The sequence below is a fragment of the Salvelinus fontinalis genome, chromosome 1 (genome assembly GCF_029448725.1).
Source record: "Salvelinus fontinalis isolate EN_2023a chromosome 1, ASM2944872v1, whole genome shotgun sequence".
NCBI lineage: Eukaryota > Metazoa > Chordata > Actinopteri > Salmoniformes > Salmonidae > Salvelinus > Salvelinus fontinalis.
In genome coordinates, this window is record NC_074665.1 from 90,499,305 (window position 1) to 90,512,954 (window position 13,650).

Sequence of the window (13,650 nt, forward strand, 5' to 3'; positions counted from 1 at the left end):
GTGTGATCTATGGACCGCTCCTCTGTATCATATATCCTTGACAGTGCGTCTGCCCTAGCGTTCTGGGAACCTGGTCTGTAGGACAGGGTGAAAACAAAACAGGTAAAGAACATGGCCCACCTTGCCTGGCGAGGGTTCAGTCTCCTCGCCGCCCAGATGTACTCCAGATTGCGGTGGTCAGTCCAGATGAGAAAAGGGTGTTTAGCCCCCTCAAGCCAATGTCTCCACGCCTGCAGAGCCTTGACAACAGGCAACAGCTCCCGGGGTCCCACATCATAGTTTTGCCCCGCCGGGCTGAGCTTCTTTGAAAAGAAAGCAGAGGGGCGGAGCTTTGGTGGCTACCCCAAGCGCTGAGAGAGCACGGCTCCTATCCCAGCCCCGGATAAACCTCCGGTAGTAGTTGGCAAACCCTAGAAACCGCTGCACTTCCTTTACCATGATGGGAGTTGGCCAATTACGCATGGCTGAAATGCGGTCTCTCTCCATCTCCACCCCTGAAGTGGAAATGCGGTACCCTAGGAAGGAGACGGACTGTTGGAAGAACCAACATTTCTCAGCCTTGACGTACAGGTCATGCTCCAACAGTCGACCAAGCACCCTGCGCACCAGGGACTCATGCTCGGAGCGTGTTGCGGAGTATATCAGAATGTCGTTGATATACACCACTACACCCTGCCCGTGCAGGTCCCGGAAAATCGTGTCTACAAAGGCTTGGAAGACTGATGGAGCATTCATAAACCCGTACGGCATGACGAGGTACTCATAGTGCCCTGAGGTGGTACTAAATGCCGTCTTCGACTCGTCCCCCTCCCGGATATGCACCAGGTTGTAAGTGCTCCTGAGATCCAATTTGGTGAAGATGCGCGCCCCGTGCATTGACTCTATTGCACTGGCTATGAGAGGCAGCGGGTAGCTGTACCTCACAGTGATTTGGTTGATACCTCGATAGTCAATGCACGGGCGCAGACCTCCATCCTTCTTCTTCACAAAAAATCTACTTGTGGAGACAAGTGAAGTGGAGGGCCAAATGTACCCCTATCCTAGGGATTTGGAGACATATGTTTCCATAGCTGCCGTCTCCTCCTGTGACAGGGGATACACGTGACTCCTGGGAAGTCTACCAGGAGATTTATTGCACAATCCCCCCATCGATGGGGTGGTAATTGAGTCGCATTCTTCTTACAGAAGGCGAGAGCCAAATTGGCATATTCAGAGGGGATGGGCACGGTGGAGACCTGGTCTGGACTTTCCACCGTAGTGGCACCGACAGACACCCCTAAATACCTCCCCGAGCACTCTAGTGACCACCCCTTGAGAGCCCTCTGTTGCCACGAAATAGTGGGGTTATGACAGGCCAACCAGGGTAGGCCCAGCACCACGGGAAACGCAGGAGAATCAATAAGGAAAATATTAATTCTCTCCTTGTGACCCTCCTGCGTAACCATGCCCAGTGCAGCGGTGGCCTCCCTAATTAGCCCTGACCCTAATGGTTGACTATCTAGGGCGTGCACAGGGAAGGGCATATCCACAGGAACAATGGGGATCCCTAAACTATGGGCAAATGCTCTGTCAATAAAATTCCCAGCTGCGCCTGAATCCGCGAGCACCTTATGCTGGAATGCGGGGAAAACTCAGGAAAATTTATAAACAAAAACATGTGAGCAACAGGGGGCTCTGAGTGAGCCTGGTGCCGACACACCTGGGGTTACACTGCTGCCTCGACTCCCAGAGGAACCTCCCCAGCACCGACCATCAGTGTGCCCTCTGCGGCCACAGATGGTACAGGGAACGGCCCCTCCTCCGTTCGCCCTAAGCGACCGGCTCCATGGGCGTCGGAGCAGTGGTACTGGGGGATGGAACTGACAGACCCCGATCCGGACGTCCGCGGGTAGCAAGCAGGTTATCCAACCGGATGGACAGGTCCACCAGCTGGTCCAATGTGAGGGTGGTGTCTCGGCAGGCCAACTCCCGACGGACGTCCTCACGCAGACTGCACCGGTAGTGATCGATCAGGGCCCTTTCGTTCCAACCCACGATGGCGGCCATGGTCCGGAAGTTCAAGGCGAATTCCTGTGCGCTCCTCCTCCCCTGCCTCAGCTGGAGCAGATGTTCACCCGCCGCTCTACCCTCAGGAGGTTGGACGAAAACTGCCCGAAAGCGGTGGGTGAACTTCGCGTAATGGTTCAACATCGCTTCTCCTTCCCACCATATGGCGTTGGCCCACTCCAGGGCTTTCCCTGAGAGACAGGAGACGAGGGCGGACCAGCTCTCACTTCCCGAAGGAGCCGGGTGAACGGTCGCCAGGTAGATTTCCAGCTAGAATAGGAACCCCTGGCATCCTGCAGCCTCCCCATCATACTCCCTCGGGAGCGCGAGCCGAATCCCACTGGGACCGGGTGAAGGAGGCGTGAACAGTGGTGCCTGTTGTAGTGGTGCCGGTGGAGGCGCTGGAAGAACTCCTCGTCTCCCATCGGTCCATCGTCTGCAGCACGCGATCCATGGCGGTGCCGAGACGTTGCAACATGGTCGCATGCTGCTGGACCCGCTCCTCGACTGCCAAAGAGGGGTTGTCTGCTCCTGCTGACTCCATTTCTTTGGTGCGTGATTCTGTAGTGGTCTGGGTGTAGCTGGTGCAGAGGACTCAGGCACAGGACAGCAGAGATCAGTAACACAAGTAACTTTACTCAAATATACCAATAACATGTCGTAATACCGAGCCCACAATAACGGACCGAACATACATAAAACAATCACGCACAAAAACCATGTGGAAAACAGAGGGTTAAATAATGAACGTGTATTTGGGGAATTGAAACCAGGTGTGTAAAACAAAAACAAAACAAATGGAAAATGAAAAGTGGATCGGCGATGGCTAAAAGGCCGGTGACGTCAACCGCCGAATGCCGCCCGAACAAGGAGAGGGACCGACTTCGGCGGAAGTCGTGACACTGTCACTAGGTTCTACTCAGGCTGTGGGATGCCATCTCACGAGGGTCTGCTCAGGCTGTGGGATGCCCTCTGTCTCTAGGGTCTACTCAGGCTGTGGGATGCCCTCTGTCACTAGGCTCTACTCAGGCTGTGGGATGCCCTCTGTCACCAGGGTCTGCTCAGGCTGTGGGATGCCAGGCACTCTGTTACTAGGTTCTACTCAGGCTGTGGGATGCCCTCTCACCAGGGTCTGCTCAGGCTGTGGGATGCCCTCTGTCACTAGGCTCTACTCAGGCTGTGGGATGCCCTCTCACCAGGGTCTGCTCAGGCTGTGGGATGCCCTCTGTCACTAGGCTCTACTCAGGCTGTGGGATGCCCTCTCACCAGGGTCTGCTCAGGCTGTGGGATGCCCTCTGTCACTAGGCTCTACTCAGGCTGTGGGATGCCCTCTCACCAGGGTCTGCTCAGGCTGTGGGATGCCCTCTGTCACTAGGCTCTACTCAGGCTGTGGGATGCCCTCTCACCAGGGTCTGCTCAGGCTGTGGGATGCCCTCTGTCACTAAGGTCTGCTCAAGCTGTGGGATGCCCTCTGTCACTAGGCTCTACTCAGGCTGTGGGATGCCCTCTGTCACTAGGGTCTGCTCAGGCTGTGGGATGCCCTCTGTCACTAGGCTCTACTCAGGCTGTGGGATGCCCTCTGTCACTAGGCTCTACTCAGGCTGTGGGATGCCCTCTGTCACTAGGCTCTACTCAGGCTGTGGGATGCCCTCTGTCACTAAGGTCTGCTCAAGCTGTGGGATGCCCTCTGACTAGGCTCTACTAGGTTTTGGGATGCCCTCTGTCACTAGGGTCTACTCAGGCTGTGGGATGCCCTCTGACTAGGCTCTACTCAGGCTGTGGGATGCCCTCTGTCACTAGGGTCTACTCAGGCTGTGGGATGCACTCTCACTTGGTTCTACTCAGGCTGTGGGATGCCCTCTACCACTAGGCTCTACTCAGGCTGTGGGATGCCCTCTTCCACTAGGCTCTATTCAGGCTGTGGGATGCCCTCTGACTAGGCTCTACTCAGGCTGTGGGATGCCCTCTCACTAGGCTCTACTCAGGCGGTGGGATGCCCTCTGTCACTAGGGTCTGCTCAGGCTGTGGGATGCCAGGCCCTTTGTCACTAGGCTCCACCCAGGCTGTGGGATGCCCTCTGTCACTAGGCTCTACTCAGGCTGTGGGATGCCCTCTCACTAGGCTCTACTCAGGCTGTGGGATGCCCTCTGTCACTAGGCTCTACTTAGGCTGTGGGATGCCCTCTCACTAGGCTCTACTCAGGCTGTGGAACCCTCTCACTAGGGTCTGCTCAGGCTGTGGGATGCCAGGCCCTCTGTCACTACTCTCTTCCTTCCATCCCTCTGTCCTGTATGTATCAACTGCAGCTAGGCCTACAGCAAATTAGATTTGTTGCTGAAAAAATTGAGGAAACATCACTTTAAAAGCGCACAAAAACAAATAAAAAAATATGCCATTAAGGTTCAATTCTGGCCTTATTGTTACAATTCAAACCTGGAAATCATGTTTTAGGACTTTTAGGAGTGTCAACCTCCCTCAATCCGTGTCACACTGCTGTCCAAATCAAACACGCATTAAAAGTTCATTACTCAAAATGTCAGATGTGTCAGGATACAGGAGTCTGTACTGAGGACTGTGATGATGGACACGCCATATTCCTTATGGTAGGATTTATCAAAAAACGGCCGATTTTAATTCCCTCACTCAGGCTAATAATTTTTGATGAAAATAAGATTGAAATGTAATGTCTGAGGGGTATTTCTAGTGAAGCAGTGAACATTGTATCCTTGGTAATGACATCCTCTAGTCTGGCTGGATGGATTTACACAACGGCAGAGGAGATGTGTGTGTTATTACTCTCTTGATGGAGCCTTTTAAAACTGTAAAAGTCATTAACTCTGTAGGAAGATAATTGGACACTTTTTTCTAGGTATTTTACGGGGCTGAGGAGGCAGTACAGTGTGGTAGTAATTACAGCTGAATTAATTGTCCTGAAGGAATCATTTTATCATACAGATAGTGATGGTACTGTCCAGCACCACTTTATTCAAGTATTCACTCTATGTTATTGGATATGGGACCTCTTCTACTATTTCCCCTTCCCCCTTTACTGCTATGGGCTGTTCATACTGTAGGCTACATGTCCAGACACGCTCTTCTTTCAGGAGAAAGCAGTGGTGTAGTTTATCTTCAATGGCCACTGTTACCATCACAAAGGTTGGTCAAAACTCTAACACATTATGGCCAGCACGTCAGGGTAGCTAATCATTCAATGTTGAGAAGTAAATACTTTCTTTGAAAAATCTGAATAACGGAATAGACCCCACCACCCCAACCCCTTCACAGAATTCGACTGAATAAGTTCCCTCTGCAAAATGGTGATCTCCCATTGGTTCAGAGCAGCAGCAGTGGACAGAGACAAACAGACTTGCTGCTGGGCAGTAGCAGTGGACAGAGAGAACAGACTTGTTTCTGGGCAGTAGCAGTGGACAGAGAGAACAGACTTGTTTCTGGGCAGTAGCAGTGGACAGAGAGAACAGACTTGTTTCAGGGCAGTAGCAGTGGACAGAGAGAACAGATTTGTTTCAGGGCAGTAGCAGTGGACAGAGAGAACAGATTTGTTTCTGGGCAGTAGCAGTGGACAGGGAGAACAGACTTGTTGCTGGGCAGCAGAAGTGGACAAAGAACAGACTTGTTGCTGGGCAGCAGCAGTGGACAGAGAGAACAGACTTGTTGCTGGGCAGCAGCAGTGGACAGAGAGAACAGACTTGTTGCTGGGCAGCAGCAGTGGACAGAGAGAACAGACCTGTTGCTGGGCAGCAGCAGTGGACAGAGAGAACAGACCTGTTGCTGGGCAGCAGCAGTGGACAAAGAGAACAGACCTGTTGCTGGGCAGCAGCAGTGGACAGAGAGAACAGATTTGTTTCTGGGCAGTAGCAGTGGACAGGGAGAACAGACTTGTTGCTGGGCAGCAGAAGTGGACAAAGAACAGACGTGTTGCTGGGCAGCAGCAGTGGACAGAGAACAGACTTGTTGCTGGGCAGCAGCAGTGGACAGGGAGAACAGACTTGTTGCTGGGCAGCAGAAGTGGACAGAGAACAGACTTGTTGCTGGGCAGCAGCAGTGGACAGAGAGAACAGACTTGTTGCTGGGCAGCAGAAGTGGACAAAGAACAGACTTGTTGCTGGGCAGCAGCAGTGGACAAAGAACAGACTTGTTGCTGGGCAGCAGCAGTGGACAGAGAACAGACTTGTTGCTGGGCAGCAGAAGTGGACAGAGAGAACAGACTTGTTACTGGGCAGCAGCAGTGGACAGAGAGAACAGACTTGTTACTGGGCAGCAGCAGTGGACAGAGAACAGACTTGTTACTGGGCAGCAGCAGTGGACAGAGAGAACAGACTTGTTGCTGGGCAGCAGAAGTGGACAGAGAGAACAGACTTGTTTCTGGGCAGCAGAAGTGGACAGAGAACAGACTTGTTGCTGGGCAGCAGCAGTGGACAGAGAGAACAGACTTGTTGCTGGGCAGCAGCAGTGGACAGAGAGAACAGACTTGTTGCTGGGCAGCAGCAGTGGACAGAGAGAACAGACCTGTTGCTGGGCAGCAGCAGTGGACAGAGAGAACAGACTTGTTTCTGGGCAGCAGAAGTGGACAGAGAACAGACTTGTTGCTGTGCAGCAGAAGTGGACAAAGAACAGACTTGTTGCTGGGCAGCAGCAGTGGACAGAGAACAGACTTGTTGCTGGGCAGCAGAAGTGGACAGAGAGAACAGACTTGTTACTGGGCAGCAGCAGTGGACAGAGAGAACAGACTTGTTACTGGGCAGCAGCAGTGGACAGAGAACAGACTTGTTACTGGGCAGCAGCAGTGGACAGAGAGAACAGACTTGTTTCTGGGCAGCAGAAGTGGACAGAGAACAGACTTGTTGCTGTGCAGCAGAAGTGGACAGAGAACAGACTTGTTGCTGGGCAGCAGCAGTGGACAGAGAGAACAGACTTGTTGCTGGGCAGCAGCAGTGGACAGAGAGAACAGACTTGTTGCTGGGCAGCAGCAGTGGACAGAGAGAACAGACCTGTTGCTGGGCAGCAGCAGTGGACAGAGAGAACAGACTTGTTTCTGGGCAGCAGAAGTGGACAGAGAACAGACTTGTTGCTGTGCAGCAGAAGTGGACAGAGAACAGACTTGTTGCTGGGCAGCAGCAGTGGACAGAGAGAACAGACTTGTTGCTGGGCAGCAGCAGTGGACAGAGAGAACAGACTTGTTGCTGGGCAGCAGCAGTGGACAGAGAGAACATACTTGTTTCTGGGCAGCAGAAGTGGACAGAGAACAGACTTGTTAATGGGCAGCAGAAGTGGACAGAGAGAACAGACTTGTTGCTGGGCAGCAGCAGTGGACAGAGAGAACAGACCTGTTGCTGGGCAGCAGAAGTGGACAGAGAACAGACTTGTTGCTGGGCAGCAGAAGTGGACAGAGAGAACAGACTTGTTGCTGGGCAGCAGAAGTGGACAGAGAGAACAGACTTGTTGCTGGGCAGCAGAAGTGGACAGAGAGAACAGACTTGTTGCTGGGCAGCAGCAGTGGACAGAGAGAACAGACCTGTTGCTGGGCAGCAGCAGTGGACAGAGAGAACAGACCTGTTGCTGGGCAGCAGAAGTGGACAGAGAGAACAGACTTGTTGCTGGGCAGCAGAAGTGGACAGAGAGAACAGACCTGTTGCTGGGCAGCAGCAGTGGACAGAGAGAACAGACCTGTTGCTGGGCAGCAGAAGTGGACAGAGAGAACAGACTTGTTGCTGGGAAGCAGCAGTGGACAGAGAGAACAGACTTGTTTCTGGGAAGCAGCAGTGGACAGAGAACAGACTTGTTTCTGGGAAGCAGCAGTGGACAGAGAGAACAGACTTTTTGCCTGGGTCTCTTTTGTTTCACTAGATCACTTTCTCCTTTCTCTGTTCCAGATCTTGACTCCTCCCCTGGGCTTGGCAGACACAACTCAGCCTCTTTCTGTGTGTGTGTGTCTCCTCAGCGCTGTACTGCAGCCAGCATCCACAGCTGGTTCCAATCTGATGGCTCTGTTGAGAGCAGACGGCCGAGACGAGAAGAAGGCGAAGAGAGAAGAAAGGAGAAGGAGAAGAGAGGAGTGGACCAACAGACACAAGCTGGGGATCAACCAGTCCTAATTATGATGTTACTAAAGAGTGGGGAGTGTCACACCTAAACTGACAAGACTCTTCAGCAATTTCCTCCATCTACCACAGCAGTCTCTTGGGATTTCCCATCTCAACCTTTTACCCTCTTTTGTGTAATTCATTTTCCACATAACTGTACAGCTACACACAAGTGTGTGTGTGTGTGCATGTGTGCGTGCGTGCGTGCGTGCGTGCGTGCGTGACTACATTGTTCTGCTAAACCATGTAAGTCTGTCATAAATAAAAGCAAGCAAACAGATTTTTCCTCCATGTCTGTGTTTCTCTCTGTGGAGGAAACCAAACCAGACTGTTCTTTTTTTGGGCTCTGCTGAAATGTTTCTCTTTGACTTTGGCAAACTCTACAGACTGTGTGTTTCAGATAGCCTAGATTGAAAGACCCATCCAGTGGAAATGTCCTGTCCAAGACAGTCCAACCAGTCCAACTATTTTCACTCTTTAAAAAGCCCAATAAATGGAAAACCCTGCTTCCATATTACACATGCCCGGTTGAAAACACACAGAACACACTGTTGAGATTAGCTGTGTATTAGTAGAACAGATGCTTCTTAGGAATGGAACTCATCCTGACAAGTATCAGGCTCCAAATCAAGATGAGTTCAACATTGTCTGTAGCTTCACCTTCTTCATTCCATCAGATCCCCAGTCAGAGGGTGTGTCCCAAATGGCACCCCATTCCCAATTTAGTGCACTACTTTTGACCAGGGCCCATAGAGCTCTGGTCAAAAGTAATGCACTAAATATGGAATAGGGTGCCATTAGGGCTAAGATAGAATGTTCTCTCATGGCACATAGTAGTGATGGGGAAACATTTATAGTTACATATTGGAGTATTATTTGGGAAGATATTACATCAATACATTGACTCCTACCAATGATTTGTATTTGTATTTTTTTTATATACATATATATATATATATACTGTATATATGTGCATATATATATATACAGTACATTCCATTTTAGAATAAGGCTGTAACGTAACAAAATGTGGAAAAAGGGAAGGGGTCTGAATTCTTTCCGAATGTACTGTATATGAATATATATATATATACATATATATGTATGTATGTATATATATATATATACAGTACAATCGGAAAGTATTATATATTGTATATATTTTGAATACTGTATATATATATATATATATGTATATATATATATATATATATATATATATATATATATATATATATATATTCATATACAGTACATTTGGAAAGTATTCAGACTCCTTCCCCCTTTCCTTATTTTGTTGCGTTACAGCCTTATTCTAAATGGAATGTACTGTATATATATATACATATATATAAGGGGTCTGAATACTTTCCGATTGTACTGTATATATATATATATATACATACATATATATGTATATATATATATATTCATATACAGTACATTCGGAAAGAATTCAGACCCCTTACCTTTTTCCTTATTTTGTTGCGTTACAGCCTTATTCTAAATGGAATGTACTGTATATATATATACATATATATAAGGGGTCTGAATACTTTCCGATTGTACTGTATATATATATATATACATACATATATATGTATATATATATATATTCATATACAGTACATTCGGAAAGTATTCAGACCCCTTACCTTTTTCCTTATTTTGTTGCGTTACAGCCTTATTCTAAAATGGATTAAGCAAATGTTTTTCCTTTTCAATCTACACACAGTACCCCATAATGACAAAGCGAAAACAGGTTTTTTGAAATATTTCTAATGTATTACAAGAAAAACAGAAATACCTTATTTACATAAGTATTCAGACCCTTTGCTATGAGACTCGAAATTGTGCTCAGGTGCATCTTGTTTCTATTGATCATCCTTGAGATGTTTCTACAACTTGATTGGAGAACACCTGTGGTAAATTCAATTGATTGGACATGATTTGGAAAGGCACACACTTTTCTATATAAAGTCCCACAATTGACAGTGCATGTCAGAGCGAAAACCAAGCCATGAGGTCGAAGGAATTGTCCGTAGAGATCCGAGACAGGACTGTGTCGATGCACAGATCTGGGGAAGGGTACCAAAACATGTCTGCAGTAATAAAGGTCCCCAAGAACACAGTGGCTTCCGTCAAATGGAAGAAATCTGGAACCCCAAGACTCTTCCTAGAGCTGGCCGCCTGGCCAAACTGAGCAATCGGGGGAGAAGGGCCTTGGTCAGGGAGGTGACCAAGAACCCGATGGGGACTTTGTCAGAGCTCTAGAGTACTCTGTGGAGATGGGAGCACCTTCCAGAAGGACAACCATCTCTGCAGCACTACACCAATCAGGCCTTTATGGTAGATGCCTCTCCTCAGTAAAAGGCAAATGACAACCTGGTTGGAGTCCTAAAGGACTCTCAGACCATGAGAAACAAGATTCTCTGGTCTGATGAAACCAATATTTAACTCTTTGGCCTGAATGCCATGCGTCATGTCTGGGGAAACCTGGCACCAGCCCTACGGTGAAGCATGGTAGTGGCAGCATCATGCTGTGTGGATTTGTTTCAGCGGCAGGGACTGGAAGACTAGTCAGGATCAAGGGAAAGATGAACGGAGCATAGGAGAGAGAGATCCCTGATGAAAACTCAGCATCTCATCTCAATCTCAGATTGGGGAGAAGGTTCTCTTTCCAACAGGAGAAAGACCCGAAGCACACAGCCAAGACAACGCAGGAGTGACAAGTCTCTGAATGTAATTGAGTGGCCTAACTAGAGCCCGGACTTGAACCCGATCGAACATCTCTTTGCCATCACTTGCACATAGAGGCTGCTGCCTTGGACTTGAAATCCCTGGCCACTTAAATAAATGGAACACTAGTCACTTTAATAATGTTTACATATCTTGCATTAGTCATCTCTTATGTACAGTATGTACTGTATTCTATGCTATTCTATCTTAGTCTATGCCGCTCTGACATTGCTTGCCCATATATTTATATATTCTTTTTTTATTATTATAAAAACATTTTTCTCCCCAATTTTGTGGTATCCACTCCAACATTGGAGTCGGTAGAGGCAAAGGTCGAGAGCCGTACGTTCTCCGGAACACAACCCAGCCAAGCCGCACTGCTTCTTGATAGAAGGCCTGCTTAAACCGGAAGCCAGCCACAACAATGTGTCAGAGTACACCTGGTGACCGTGTCAGCATGCATTGCACCTGGCCTGCCACAGGAGTCGCTAGTGCGGAAGAAACATCCCTGCCAGCCAAACCCTCCCATGATGATGCTGGCCCAATTGTGCACAGCCCCATGGCTCTCCCGGTCTCAGCTGGCTGGGACAGAGCTTGGACTTGAACCAGGATCATCTAGGATCTCAATGCAGTGCCTTAGACCACTGCGCCACTCGGGAGGCCAAGATATTTATGTATTCTTAATTCCATTCCTTTACTTAGATTTGTGTGTATTGGGTATACAGTGGCTTGCGAAAGTATTCACCCCATCGGCATTTTTCCTAATTTGTTGCCTTACAACCTGGAATTCAAATAGATTTTTGGGGGGTTTGTATCATTTGATTTACACAGCATGCCTACCACTTTGAAGATGCAAAATAAAAAAAATTGTGAAATAAGCAAGAAATAAGAGAAAAAACAGAAAACTTGAGCGTGCATAACTATTCACCCTCCTAGTCAATACTTTGTAGAGCCACCTATTGCAGCAATTACAGCTGCAAGTCTCTTGGGGTATGACTCCATAAGCTTGGCACATCTATCCACTGGGATTTTTGCCCATTCTTCAAGACAAAACTGCTCCAGCTCCTTCAAGTTGGATGGGTTCCGCTGGTGTACAGCAATCTTTACGTCATACCACAGATTCTCAACTGGATTGAGGTCTGAGCTTTGACTAGGCCATTCCAAGACATTTAAATGTTTCCCCTTAAACCACTCGAGTGTTGCTTTAGCAGTATGCTTAGGGTTATTGTCCTGCTGGAAGGTGTACCTCTGTCCCAGTGTCAAATCTCTGGAAGACTGAAACAGGTTTCCCTCAAGAATTTCCCTGTATTTGGCGCCATCCATCATTCCTTTAATTCTGCCCAGTTTCCCAGTCCCAGTCGATGAAAAACATCCCCACAGCTTGATGCTGCCACCACCATGGTTCACTGTGGGGTTGGTGTTCTCGGGGTAATGAGAGGTGTTGGGTTTGCACCAAAAAGCTTAATTTTAGTCTCATCTGACCAGAGTACCTTCTTCCATATGTTTGGGGAGTCTCCCACATGCCTTTTGGTGAACAGCAAACGTGTTAACTTATTTTTTTCTTTAAGCTTTTTTTCTGGCCACCCTACCGTAAAGCCAAGCTCTGTGGAGTGTACAGCTTAATATGGTCCTTTGGACAAATACTCCAATCTCCACTGTGGAGCTTTGCAGCTCCTTCAGGATTATCTTTGGTCTCTTTGTTGCCTCTCTGATTAATGCCCTCCTTGCCTGGTCTGTGAGGTTTGGTGGGCGGTCCTCACTTGGCAGGTTTTTTGTGGTGCCATATTCTTTCCATTTTTTAATAATTGATTTAATGATGCTCTGTGGGACGTTCAAAGTTTCAGATATTTTTTTATAAACCAACCCTGATCTGTACTTCTCCACAACTTTGTCCCTGACCTGTTTGGAGAGCTCCTTGGTCTTCATGGTGCCCCTTGCTTAGTGGTGTTGCAGACTGGGGCCTTTCAGAACAGGTGTATATGTACTGAGATCATGCGACAGATGATGTGACACTTAGATTGCACACAGGTGGACTTTATTTATCTAATAATGTGACTTCTGAAGGTAATTGATTGCACCAGATCTTATTTAGGGGCTTCATAGCAAAGGGGGTGAATACATATGCATGCAACACTTTTCCGTTTTTAGATTTTTTTAATTTATTGAATCAAGTTATTTTTTCATTTCACTTCACCAATGCGAACTATTTTGTGTATGTCCATTATATGAAATCCAAATAAAAATCCATTCAAATTACAGGTTGTACTGCAAAAAAATAGGAAAAACACCAAGGGAGATGAATACTTTGTAAGGCACTGTATGTTGTGAAATTGTTAGGCATTACTTGTTAGATATTACTGCACTGTCGGAGCTACAAACACAAGCATTTCACTACACACATGTATTTGACCAATACAATTTGATTTGAGAGCCCTGTAAATAGCTGCGCAGCGACGCTCCCCATCCAATCTGACAAAGCTTGAGAGGAACTGCAGAGAAGAATGGGAGAAACTCCCCAAATACATGTGTGCTAACTTTGTTGTCACGATCGTCTTGAGGAAAATGAGTGGACCAAGGCGCAGCGTGTGAAAAATACATCTCTTTTATTTGAGACGAGTGAAACACAAAAGCTACAAACGTTCTACATAGACAATTACCCACAAAACCCAATGCCTATGGCTGCCTTAAATATGGCTCTCAATCAGAGACAATGAACCACAGCTGCCTCTAATTGAGAACCAATCTAGGCAGCCATAGACATACA